Source organism: Heterocephalus glaber, unplaced genomic scaffold (genome assembly GCF_053883595.1).
Source record: "Heterocephalus glaber isolate CG9 unplaced genomic scaffold, H.glaber_assembly_v1.0 deba00001446, whole genome shotgun sequence".
Classification (NCBI taxonomy): Eukaryota; Metazoa; Chordata; class Mammalia; order Rodentia; family Bathyergidae; genus Heterocephalus; species Heterocephalus glaber.
In genome coordinates this window covers 3,129,729-3,143,872 of record NW_028258298.1, presented here as the reverse complement: position 1 = coordinate 3,143,872, position 14,144 = coordinate 3,129,729, and the positions used below count along the sequence as shown (strand labels likewise).

Here is a 14,144-nt window from a genome sequence, read left to right as displayed (position 1 = left end):
GGCTTCCTTGTCCTGGGCAGCTTTAGAGACAATACAACACTCATTCTAGAAGAACCAGACGAATTGAGACACACTGAAATCAGATATAAGCTGTTAGGACTGATGATTTGGGGCAGTGAGGATAGGCTCACAGGTGAATGAGTGGGATCAGGTTAGCAGTTCAGAGACATACTTTTGATAACATAAGAAACATGTTCTGCACAGAGATCTCAGGACACCACAGAAAAGTGACAATTCATCTACTAGCTTCATTCCCACCTCAAGGAGACACCAGTAGCTGGTGAGGTGTCATTCAGAGTCAGGGATGGGGCTACATACTAGAATGGAGGAAGGATAGACAGGCACAGAGTCCTGCAGAGGTGTGCTCTTCGGAAAGATGCACAGGCAGGCAATTGGTAGACTGCCAGCTCTCCCTTCAGAGTCACAGCCTGGGTGAAGGGAGCCTGCTTGGCATCTTCTGTTGTGACCAACTTAAACAGAGAGGCTGCAGCATGAGGCAGAGCAATGCCTCATGCTCAAATTTCGGAAGCAGTGAGTCCTGGTATAAAGAAGAAAAATATTTTTTCAAGAGAAGAATCATCAACAACCGTCTTTTCCCAATATCCAACTACATGTTCCTGCACCTCTGGCCTTGCCCAATTTGTGTGCTTCCATGTGGGGTTGGAATGAGGGAGCCACCGAGGCCTTTGTAGTCGCACCTGCCTACTTGTCTTACAGATCTCTCTCAGGACATAGCCCTGGCCAGTCGACAGTGCTTTAAGAAGCCATCCAGAACAGTTCACAGTCTATTGGGCACCTCACTCCCTCTGCCTGCCCTCCCTCCACGCTGGAGCAGTTTGGAAATCCAGCCTCCCGATTTGTTCATTGTACTTGGCAAAGAAGTGAACAAGACGAAATTAAAATGTTTCCAAGCACACACCACTTTAATTCCATTCAATAGATTACCCTGACATATTTACTCATGGCCATGTCTGTCTCAGTATCATCATGGAAAAATATAAATTAAAATTTTAAATTAAAAGCAGAGAGCCGAGGGAGCTGGATATCTTTTTGAAGAATGGCGCGAGTCAGCCACAGGCATCTCGCATGAGTGTTGTGGGAGCAAAGACTCCAGCTCTGCAGAAATTACAGCCCACGGATTTCCCTACAAACACCTTCCCTCATATAATATACAGTATCACAGAATCCCAAAGACGGGCTAAAATCTCCAAGGTCATCCTTCTTCCTCCATTACTGTGCAAAAACAACCCTCTCTCTTTCGGTTCAGGTGAAACTTACCAAAAACTGCTTATAGACTGATTTATTTATGAAACAAAATGACAGACTAAAAATGATTAGCTTGTGTTCTATCTATAGGATTTCTATGTAACTTATGAGTTAAGAGAATAAAAACTTTAGTAAGAAGTGTATGAGTTCCAGACACAGGTCTGTAATGTACTCAACTCCTCATCCTTTCTGAGCATCAGTTTTCCCAATTACAATATCAGAAAAATATGTTTTAAAAATCACAGACTATGGTTAATATTTAAAGAAACATTCCTTCATATTACTATTTTCAGACTTCTGGATCATAGTAAATTGTCACTAAATATATGTTATTTTGTTTATGTAATTATTCAAAGTTATAATTATGTAACTTTTTCTTACTGTTTATCTCTTAATATCTCTCTCTCTCACACACGCACACATACACACACACATGGTTAAATTAAGTAGGACATGTGTCTTTGGATCCCAACCCATAGACCATCTGTATATGCTCGAGTGATTGTGGCCTCATGCTCGACTAAGACCCAATTAGTTTGCCTGATTTCATTCTGTGCCATACTGAATAGACTACATATCTGAGTAATGCCTGATATGAGTTTTAAAAGAATGAATCCTTCATTAAACAGACAGATGGACAAGGACAGATGGGGGAGGAGAAATAGAGATGAAGTCATCACCATCTTTACAAGCATTTCTTCAGTGGTTTGTCAGATCTTTCACTGTTTAAAAATATATGTTATGTATTTTTAATAAGCCAGTAATCTTTGCCAGAACAGTAACTTATTTTATACAGATTATGTGAACTATCTCCTGCTAAAAAATAAAACAAAAGGCAAGTAAACCTCTTTCCTTGTGCCACAGAACACCCAGAGAGAGAGATTCCCTAAGGGCAATGAATTCACATGGTTAACTTTTGCAAATATTCCCAGTTCAGGCCAGAGAGTTGCTGTTTTTAGTTTATGTCACCTAGAGTTCTATATCCCAGTGGCTAATATGGGAGGAAGAGGTATTCTCAGCTCCCGGGGGTCTCAGAATTGTGCAAGGGAATCAAAAGAGCAGGAGGTCCAACCTGAAAGTTCTCTCATACATTCACATGTTGAGTAAAGGGTAAAACGTGTATGCAATAGTGCTCAACACATGTGCAACCCCCTCCCCAGTGGGGCTGGTGAGCAGGGATGGCTGGGCATGCTGGCCTTGGCACGGGTGGCGCTGGTGGAAGGCCGTGGTGAGCAGACTCATGGGCTGGAGCCCGGAGATGAAGAGTGCCCAGGGAAGATGCAAGCCTGGCAGGCTGCAGGCTAACTAACCTATTGCTGAAGCGGGCCCCCAGGCTGGATCTGCCCTGGTCCGGCATGTGCCTCTTTGTGTACAAGGCACTGCTAGCAGCCAGCTGTGTGCTGGCCCTGGTGCTGGCCATGCAGCTCGGGCAAGAGGTGCTGGATTGTCATACAGTGCTGGTGGGGCCATGGAGCCCCTGATGGGCCATGAAGCCGGAGAAGGAGGAGCTGGTGATGCTGGGCATGAATCACATGGAGTACTGCTATGGCAAGGCCATGCCACTCATCTTTGTAGGTGGTATTCCTCAGAGTTGCACCACACTGATGCATGCAATGATGGATGCACACCCTGAGGTGCGCTGTGGCGAGGAGACTCGAATCATCCCCTGAGTGCTGGCCATGCGCCAGGCCTGGTCCAAGTCTGGGAAAGAGAAGCTGGGGTTGGATGAGGCAGGTGTGACGGATGAGGTAATGGACTCTGCCATCCAGGCCTTCATCCTGGAAGTGATCGCCAAGCATGGTGAGCCTGCATGTGTATTGTGCAACAAGAACCCCTTTACACTTAAGTCCTCTGTCTACCTGCCACACCTGTTCCCCAACTACGAGTTCCTGGTGATGGTGCGAGATGGCCGGGCCTCCATGTACTCCATGATCACACATAAGGTCACCATCGCCAGCTTCGACCTCAGTAGCTATCATGACTGCCTCACCAAGTGGAAGGCCATCAAGGTAAGTGCCTACCTGTGTACTATGAGCAGCTGGTACTACATCCCTGGCTCTCTCTGCAGGTCATCCTGGACTTCCTGGGCATCGCCTGCAGCGATGATGTCCTGCACCAGGAAGACCTCATTGGCAAGCCTGGTGGCATCTCCCAAGATTGAGTGGTCCACAGACCAGGTCATGAAGCCTGTAAACGTGGAAGTGGACTGGCCACCTCCCCGGGGACATGGTGAGGGACATGGCCCAGATCACCCCCGTGCTGGCTCAGCTAGGCTATGACCCCTCTGTAAACCCACCCAACTATGGCAACCCCAACCTCTTTGTCATTAACAACACATTTGGGGTCTTGAAAGGGGACTACAAAACACCAGCCAATCTGAAAGGATATTTTCAGGTGAACCAGAACAGCACCTCTTCCCACATAGGAAGCTCGTGATTTCCAGATCTCTGCAAATGGCTTTCTTGCCAAGAAGAGAAGAAGCCACAGTGCAGTCGAAATCAGGCCTCTAATCCAAGCATACTGCTTGCTATTAATTGCCAAAACAGGACTACTAATGAGGAAGGTATTTGCATATGTGTGCAAAAGCTGAATCATTGAAAATGTATTTTGAAACTCTCTTTGGACATTCCCAGCTAGAGAGCAAAGAGTGTGAAAAGTAGTCTGGTTTTTGAGACTTAGGTATTTCATATTTTTCCCCTCAAGAACTTTTTTAAAGAAATGGATTTGCCATCCTCCTTAATTTGCAGGACTGCCTTGGTGGCTTTGTTTGCTGAGACAAGGCCCACAACCTGTGCCTTGCCCGGTGACCCTCACTTTGAATTCAAAGAATCTATTTAAGAATCTAATATATGAGACTTTCTTTGATTTCTCCTCAATTCCTCTCAATTTAACAGAGATAAAGAAATTACTTGAATAAACTGAACAGAGGCTCAACAACAACAACAACAACAACAACAAAAACGTGTGCAAAATGCTAGGAAAGTGGATCCTTTCACAGACACTTGTTACTAAAAGGGCACAAGAAGCAATGGCAGGAAAACCCAAATTTCATCCTAAGAAGGGAAGGCTGAATTTTCTTAATTTAGGTCATAAATAAAGTGAGAAAGAAAGAAAGGAAGGAGACAAAGAATCAAGAAGGAAAGAAGGAAAAGGAAAAGTTTTGATTGAAAATGCATAATTTGTACATCACAGCAGCTATACCATCTTAATTGTGTTCTACTTAGGTGAATATTGAATATAATTATGCACTTCCAGAGCACACATTAACTATTGATTCCTGTTATTCTTTGACAATTCCCCCACAACACTTCATTACTTGGCACCCAGCAGATCTGTAGTCCTGCTCTTAAGATCGGATCCTTACATTGCCCTTGCTGGGCCCACCCGGGCCTCCGACTCACCTTTCCCACACACATCTCACAAAGGAGTCCAGAGAGAAGAGTCTCCTACCCAAATTAACTGTGGGAAAGCAAAGCAGGGTATGGTTAAGTTAAGCCCTAGGGGATTTCAGCCGAGTGGAGAATTACTCCTGTCTCCCTTCATTATGTGGAATAATAAAGAGATACTTACATGTGCTTTTGGGTAAATTATTCATTCTGTGCACTGAAGAATCATGGCAGTAATGTGTAAGGGAGACAACTAGTGTGTCTGGGTTCCTACAACTCCCCAATCCAAGGCATTTCCAAAGACCCCTTTCCTCCTCTCATTAAGGAGGGAAGGAGTCAGGGATCTCAGAAAGAAGAGGCTTACATTAGGCACCTCCACTTCCTTCCTTGCTCACTGTGCAGCTCCCTCTAAAGTCCAGGCTGTTTATAAAGGGTTTGTTATTTTAGAGTAGCTCCAAAGCCACTTGACACAAATTGGGAAGCTCAGCAGGACTTCCACTTTGTTTTCTTCAACCATCATCAGGATGTAAGTAAGAGAGAGACTTGCAAACCAGTAAGATCCTCTACCTCTCCTACTCACACCTTAGCCCTAATCCTTCTGTCCTAATGGCAGACCCATTATTCCTGCAAAAGGCAGCATTCCGAACTTGGTTCTTCTCAGCTGCTTCTTATAGGATTGTACTATTACTGTTATTTGTTCATGCCTAGGTGCAGGCATTTGTAAAATCCTCACAGAGAGCTTCACCATCACCTCCCTACTAAGGTAAATGAATATAGGGAATGGGATATATGGCAGTCTCAGATTTCATGCTTTTAAAACATAAGAGACTTTGCTCTTCTTAGGCCTCTGCTTGTCAAGCTTTGGAAAATAATAATTTAAAAACTCCTTAAATCACACTTATTACCAATGAGGTTGGTGTTATTAACCTTAAATGGTAATGTGTACAAGATGCCTCCCCTAGATGATGCTTGGCTCTGTTCCTTGATGTCTGGGACAATCCTTTTCAACACTGTAGGCAGTTAAGTATCCACCTGTGACCCAGTGCTGTCCTCAAGGAACATGAGCAAGTCTTAGAATGGATGTTTACAAGCAAAACCATAGCAATCATGGAGGGCATGATGGTGGTAACAGTGGCGATGATGATGGTGCTGGTGGTGGTAGTGATGGAATGGGGGAAACAGATCAAAGAGAGTTGAAGGCATTAGATATCAAACAAACCTCCTGTCCTTAAACTAAGGGGGTAAAAAGGAAAGAGTTCAGTCTTCAGCAGCAAAAATCAAACATAGCAAGAGTTCTAGATGTTGCTGCTGATGAACAAGAGGCAGCATTTGTCTCAACAACTAAATATGTTTTGACTAGTTGAATTTCTGCTCCGATGGAAGCTGGGGGACGAATAAGAGGAGCCATATTTTAAAGCAGGAAAAGTTCCTCAGAGTTTCAAAGGACTAGCATATTCTTGGATCACTGGATGAAATTTTTAATTTTTTTCAGAAGATTTGGGGCCAAAAACTGAATAGCATCTAGAAAACATGACCCCAAAATATGTCTGCAATTCTGCAGAGCTCTACTCTGTCCCATCTCTTCTTGCCTCTCCTCCGATCCCCTACATCTTCCTTATAGCCAGTTCCTTCATCTGCGTGTCTCCCATTCTACTTTTCTATTTCACCAATATTATGAAAATTTATATTGTAAGCATGCAGGCAGTATATGAGTGAAGAGATTTCTTCAAAGCATTCAGAGAAAGAAAACAAGCTCTAACAAAGCTAGATAAAAAGCTGGACAGGAGGTTTTCTTTAAAGGAGTTTAATTAAGAATAAAGCAAATGTACACAAGCATTCTCCTCAAGGCATTGCAATCACCTCTGAAGATAGTTTGTTGTTGCAAATTCAAAAGAGAAGCCTTGGTGTTTGGGGCAAATTGGGTAAGCAGAAGTAGAGAGAGCAAGAGAGGCTCTAATGCAGCTGTAGGTGGAAGGGCCATCTAGGGGATGGAAACTCAGAAGCCTCTGGGACAGGAAGCACTTGGAGACTCAGGAAGCTGAGCAAGGCTCAACATATGGCGGGGAGCATGGCTTTGCCACTCCAGGCTGAGCTTTTTTTCTGGCATCATAAAGAACATCAGGGAACAGTCATATATATTGTGTTTTATATTTTTTAAGGAAATCACATCAATTTCATGTGTTGATCTCTTGACAAAGGAGACCTAGGATCTGTTATGGATTTTAAACTATAAAATTAAATGGATTTTGAAGACATCTTTTGATGAGCTCAAGGCATGACAATAGCTGCCTTTTTAATTAAATATTATTAAATTCTTAAGATCATAGTATTTCCTATAGGTGGTTCAGGAAGCTTACGAGAAGAAGCTTATTAAGCCAACAAGCACCTCATGCTAATGTGGACTAGTAAGGGTGTAAGAAAGACCTTCCACTGAGCTGCACTCACCATCCTTTGTCAACCTGTATGTCTTAGCTTTTCCCCCCAAATACAAATAATTCCAGTGCTGGTTCTCCAGAGAAACTCAGGTGAAGATGAAGAAAGCTTCATTATTCACTCTAAGTTATTCATTTTGAGGCTAGTGGAAGATTTACCATTTTAAATAAGCTACTCTTAACAAATTCCTTGGTCACATTATTCAGTTGGTTTGCATGCTTACAAAGTACACCCTACAGAAAGAGAGGCCAGGCTTAAAAGACCCATTTCATTAGGAAGCAATTAGAAGATATAATATAGTGGCTTGGTTTTTGCCAGGCTTAGAAATTTGAGAGAACGGATACACGTTTATTTCAAATCTCTGCATATAATAAATATTTCAACCTGAAAATTTATAAAAGGCTTGGAGGTACACTAATATATATACACACACTCTCACACAAAATGTATAACTATAATTAGACACTCATCTTTCCCAATATAATGTTCAACTTATGCTTAAGTACATTCTGGATAAAAGGGTTATAGAAACATTTCAATTCAATATTATTCTGAAGGTTAGAGACAGGGAAACTATCTTTTTTTCAGATGATATATAGATTTTCTATACAGAAAATCCCAAGGAATAAATTAAGGAATGAAAGCTATTAGAATAAATAATGTTCAAGTTTCAGGATGCAAGATCAATATGTAAAAACTGATTGTCCTTTTATACATTAACAGTGAAAAATCTGAAACAAAATTAAGAAAGCACAATAGCATCAAATGAACGAGATACCTCAAATATTTAAATAATTGCGCAAAAATGAAGCTCTAAAAACTAAAACTTATTTGTTAAAAAAAGATCATCTAAGTAAAGAGAAAGATAGCCAAAGTTCAGAAATAATTTAATATGGTCAAGATGGTAATATTTCCTAAATCAATCTGCAAATTCAGTGCAATCCCTAGAACTTTATAATATAAATCTTCTTTATATTATATTCCACATTTATATTATATCCCTAAAATTCAGGAAAATCAGAATAGCCACACAATCTTGGAAAAGAAGAAAAAGTTAGGAGTACATGCACTTTACAATTTCAAAACTTATTAAAAAGCTACAATAATCAAGATGTAGTATCAGGCTATGGATAAATAACATACATTAATGTAATAAAATTGAAAGTTTAGAAAATGTCATACTTATGGTCAGTTGATTTTTGACAAAAGTGCCAAGAGGAGAGGAGAAAATATCCTTTTAAACATATAATGCTGAGAGAACTCAATATTCATATGCAACTGAATGAAGTTGGATGTCTACACCATCACACACACACATGCACGTGCACCCATGCACACACAGAAAAACTCAAAATGTATTGAAGACCTATATATGAGTTAAAATTTTAAAGCCCTTAGGAAAAAAAAAACATAGACATAACCTATTGCAACCTTGGACTTAACAATGTTTTTTTAAAGATACGACACTAACAACACAAGCAACAAATGCAAAAATGGACAAAGTGTACTTCATTAAAGGTAGTAATTTTTGTACTTCAATGATCATCATCAAGAAAGTGACAAGATGGGCGGGGTATTTAGCTCAGTGGTTCCACTACCTGCCTCACAAGCACAAGGTTCTGAGTTTGATCCCCGGTACCCTTATCCCCCCAAAAGAGAGAGAGAGAGACAGAGAGAGAGAGAGAGAGAGAGAAAAGAACGTGACAAGAATACTCATAGAATGGGAGACATTATTTGTAAGTTATATATTGGATAAGTGATGCATTTCTAGGGTATATAAACAACACTGATAACCCAACAATTTTTATTTCCTTTTTATTTTTTTTCCCATTAAGTTTATTGGTACATTTTAGGTATAAAATACAGTTAGATTCATCATTGGGATCTTGTACCATTACATGAGTCTCTTGGTTCTTATTTTGTTTCCTCTTCCCTTGCCCTCCCTTCACACCCTCCACCCTTCTCTATTTGCAAAGACTTTGTTTCCATTTTTTACTTTTTCTCATATTTTTTCTTTTCCCTTTTTTCCGTTCCCCTGCCCCTCCCACTTCCCCTGCTCCTTTACACCTTTTCTTCCTGTTACACAACATCAATTATACATGTTTAAAATTACAACATCAAGATCTAGGAGACATTACCACAGATTTTACAGAATTTAAAAGGATATAGAAAGCATATTACAAAAATCATTTTTGAAATAATTTTGACAACTTCTAAGAAGTACCTTGGAAGACAAATTAATGAAACTAACTCTGGACGAAATATAAAATTTGAATAGCACCTATTAAAGAAAGTATATTCCTAGCTTGAAAACCTACCAATATGACAACAGCAGGCTCACAAACATTTTAACTGATAAATTATATCAAACAATTAAAGCAGAAAACAGAAGGAACACTTCTCCCCTCATTTTAGGAAATCAACATTGTGCTAATCCTAATATTGGATAAAGATAATAGAAGAAAAAAGTATGAACATAGAAATTTGTTTAACAAAACAAACTATTAGAAGTCAGATCTGGCAGGATGTAGAAAGTGGTTTTGTTATAGGGATGGCAGTGTTGGTTCAGCATTGGAAGTTCCACCCCCAAAAGTCATCATTTTAACAGAGGAAAAGAAAAAGCCATATGATCCTGTCATTAGTTGGAGAAAAAGTATTGGACTAAATTCTACAGCTGTTCATGGTAAAAGCTAGCAGGAGGCTAGAAGTAGAACAGAACCTTCTCAACACATTAAAGACATGTAGTCCATACTTCCAGCAAGAACGCCTTATATGAATGGAGAAGATACAATGCTTTCTCCTTAAGGTGGGGTACAAGGGCAGATATGCTTACTCTTTATCTGTCCACTAAACTTTGAAACCTAGGCCCCACCAAAATAATCTGGCAATAAAATGACACAATTAGGATAGGATTGGCAAGGTAGAAGCAAAATCTTTATATGTAGATGAAATGATCATCTACAGAGAAAATACTAAGAAAACTCGAGGAGCCCCTAGAACTTGTATTTGAATTTAGCAGGATTAGAAAACACAAGGTATATATAAAAATTCAGGTCTGTGCATACTTGCTATAAATGAAGAATAGGATATTGAAATTTCAAAGTTATGTAGGAGTACAAAGGACCTAGAAAAGTTAAAAAAAACAAAACAAAACAAAAACAGTGATGGAAGATGTTTAGTACCTAATTTTAAGACTTCTTCTAAAGCTACAGTAAATCAAGGCAGTGTTGGTGTAAGGAAAGACATACAGATCATTTGAATAAAACAGAGAATCTAGAAATAGAACCACACATATATGGTCCAGTGAGTTTTGAAAGATTATTTAACATTAGCATTTTATAAATATAAACTCAATTCAAGAGGCAAGGAAGAGATAGTGTTTTCAGCAAACGGCACTAGAACACCTGGTATCCGTATATAAAATTTTAACCTCAACCCTTTATTTCTATACATGAAAATAACTTAAAGGGATCTATGAACCTAAATATTAAAGCCTAAAAGTATAAAACTTTAAGAAGAAATTATAAGGGAAAATGTTTATGAATTCAGGGTAGGCAAGAACTACCTAGGATACAAAAGACATGATGTATAAAAGAAAAAAAAATTGATAAATGAGATTCCATCAAAATTTAGAACTTTAAATGACATCATTAAAATGAAAAGTAGTCCTTAAACAGACCATATTTACAATGCATATAACCTATGACTAGAATATACAAAGAATTCTTAGAGCTCATTAATAGACACCTCAATTAAAAAGTAGACATAAGAAGATGATAAATAGCCAGTACAGCACAAGGAAAGGTGTGCAAGTCTAGAATCAGAAAAATACTAATCAGTACAATAACAAGATTGAATTATACACTCATTAGGGAGATGAAGTTCAAAGTTTTAAAAGCCTTGTCATGACTTTTTCTTTTTGTTGGATTCTCCCCCTTTGCATTTAATTTGTCATACCCAATGGATTCATTCTGCTGGGTTTCCTGGGGTTGTGATCCTCATTGTCTTTTGCTAGGGTATTGTCTAAAATTTTTTGGAGTGCCGGTTTGATATTCATGAAGTTCCTGAGGTGCTCTTTATCATGAAAGTATCTTATTTCTCTATCAATTTTGAAAGATGGTTTTGCAGGGTACATCAGTCTGGGTTGGAGGCTGTTTTCCTTTAGGGCTTGAAACATATCACTCCAAGCTCTTCTTGCCTTGAGGGTTTGCATTGAGAAGTCTGCTGTGATTCTGATGGGCATTCCTTTGTATGTGATTTCTTTCTTCTCTCTCACTGCTTGTAGAATTTTGTTCTTCTGTTGGATTTCTGGAATCCTAACTATTATATGCCTATGTGTAGATTTTTTTTGATCAAGGCTAGCTGAAGTCCTACATGCTCCACTTATCTGTACGTCAAGTTCTTTTCCCCTCCTTGGAAAGTTTTCTGCCATCACTTCTGCATACAGTTTTTTTATGTCATCTGCACTCTCTCCTCTTTCTTCGTTGACTCCAATCAATCTTATGTTATTCTTCTTTGCATCATCTAGCAGCTGCTGGATTGATTTCTTGTGTTCCTTTACAATTTTAAAGCAGTTTTTCTTTTCCTGGTCACTAATTGCAATCTTTTCTTCTATATGTGAAATTCTATCCTCACATTGGTTCATTCTGCTGCACAGACTTTCAATGGAGTTTTTAATCTCCTGGAAATCTGTTTACATCTGTTTTATGGATTCCATTTGTTTCCTATGTTGGGATTCCATCATGTTCCTCAGATCCTCTATTTTTCTATCTGTGTCCTCCCTAGATTTATTAATCATGTCTTGCACCATGAGCACAATCTTTGCTGTTATCTGAGTAATTATTTCTGATTTCATTTTTCCCAGATCCTCTTTTGTTGCCAGTTCAGAGAGTCCAGGTGGTTGAGTATCAGATTGTTCCATCTTGTTTCCCTTTGGGGTTGCTGTTGGTTATCCAGAAGTCTGTTTTTGAGGCTTGTTTGTGTGTCTTCTCATGTCCACGTTTTGGGGGGGGGGGTGCTTCTGGCATCCACGCAGCTCACCTTCTCTGCCCTAGGAGCTTGGGATGGTGGTGGGGGAGCTTCCTTCTGGGTGCTGGGTCTGGCTCAGCTTCTCTGTCCTAGGAGCATGGGATGGCGGCAGAGGGAACTTCCTTCCAGGTGTTGGGACCCGCTCAGCTTCTCTCAACTCAACAATTTTTAATAGACAAACAACTGAATTTTAAAAAGATAGTGATAGATCTTTCCCCCAAAGATACAGGTGGACAGTAAGCACAAGAAAAGAAGCTACCATTAGTCATCAGAGAAATGCCAATCAAAACCATAATGAAGTATTCCTAATGACCATTAATATGGTTATGAAAGGGTGGGGGAGGCAGGAAGGAAAAACTTGGAAAGCAAAACTGTTTTCCCTCACCATTCCATTTCAACATTGCACTGGACTTCCTAAATAAATAAGACAAGAAAATGAAATGGAATTGGGAAGAAAAAATAAAACCATATTTGTTTACATATGACATGACAATTAAGATAGAAAACTTGAAAGAACTGATAAAAAACCTCCTGAACTAAAAAATATCATGCCAAGATTATAGGATACAAAGTTGATTCAGGGAAGTCACCCATCTGGATACTCCCAGAAACATTTCTAAACCAAGATTTAAAATGCAATGTCATTTATATCAGCACCCAAAACCAGAAATATTTAGGTATAAATCTTTTAAAAATGAACAAGGTCAATATGAGGAAAACTACAAAAGTATGTAATCACAGAATCACTAAATGAGAGACATTTCATGTTGATATACCAAGATTCAATATTGTCAGGATTTCATTTTTTCCCAATTTGATGTATAGATTCAATGTAATAACAAGAAACATCCCCGCAAGATATTTTGTGGATACTGACAAGCAGATTTTAAGGTTATATGGTGAGGCTAAAGAGAAAAAACTGCAAACAAAAGACTGAGAGAGACAAATGAACCTGGAAGATGACTGACTTCAAGAGTTACTATAAGCTCCAGTAATCAAAACAGTGTGTTATGGCAAAATCTGGACAGATAAGTTGAATACAGCATAGAGTTAAAAAATAGGCTCACAGAAATATTATCAACAAGTAGAGACAACACTATGGACAACACTATGGAAAAAAAGACAGTCTTTTGAATAAATGCTACTGGAAAACCTAGATGTCCACAGGCCAAAAAACAAGCAAACAAACAAAATAAACAAACAACAACATGAAATAGAAATCCAGACATATATTTGACCCAGCAAAAAAGTTAACTTAAGATGAGAAACAAACAAAATTTTTAAAGCACAAAATGAAAAGCTCCTGCACTGGGTGCCTAGGAGAAAATCTAGATGATCTTGAGTTTGGCAATGACTTTTAGATACAAAACCAATGTTATAATCCATGGGAAAAGAATTGACAAAAGTTTTAAAGCTCTGTGTTATGAAAGACACTGTCAAGAAAACCATCAGAAAAGTCATGAGCTGGGACAAAATTTTTGAAAAGACATATGTGATTAAAGACAGTTACCTAAATTATGCAGAAACTCTGAAAACTCAACAATAAGAAAATAAACAATCCATTCAAAAAATGAGTCAATAACCCTAATCCATCACCTCACCAAAGAAGACATAAAGAGGGAGAATAAGCACTTGAGCAGGTATGTTCCATGTCAATTACAAACCAATGAGATACTCATTTATTAGCACAACCAAAATCCAAAGCCCAGATGATGGATGTCCAATGCTGAGGAGGCTACAGAGAAGTAGAAACCCTGCTTCCTGGTGGGTAGTGCACCATGGCCTAATCTTCAGGTTCACTTTCTGCAGTTTCAGGTACCTGTGGTCTACTATGGTTGAAAACTATGAAATAGAAAATTGTAGGTATAAATAATTCATAATTTTTAAAGTGTGTGCTGTTCAGAGAGAAAATAGCGAACAGATATTGTATGTTTAAATTGTGTGCTGTGGCATAATGAAATTTTCATGCATACCAACGTGTCCTTCTCAGGACGTGAGCCACACTTTTGTTTGGTGTACCCATGCTGTTCA

General features: G+C 39.1%; 1 protein-coding gene and 1 pseudogene across 10 annotated transcripts in view; one reads left to right on the top strand and one right to left on the bottom strand.

Annotated features, from left to right (window-relative positions):
- The window catches only part of Opcml (opioid binding protein/cell adhesion molecule like), a 1,190,405-nt gene that overhangs the window by 293,837 nt on the left and 882,424 nt on the right, over window positions 1-14,144 (bottom strand). The gene's annotated exons all lie outside the window — the stretch shown is intronic.
- On the top strand, window positions 2,622-3,897 carry LOC101701588 (protein-tyrosine sulfotransferase 2 pseudogene; annotated as a pseudogene).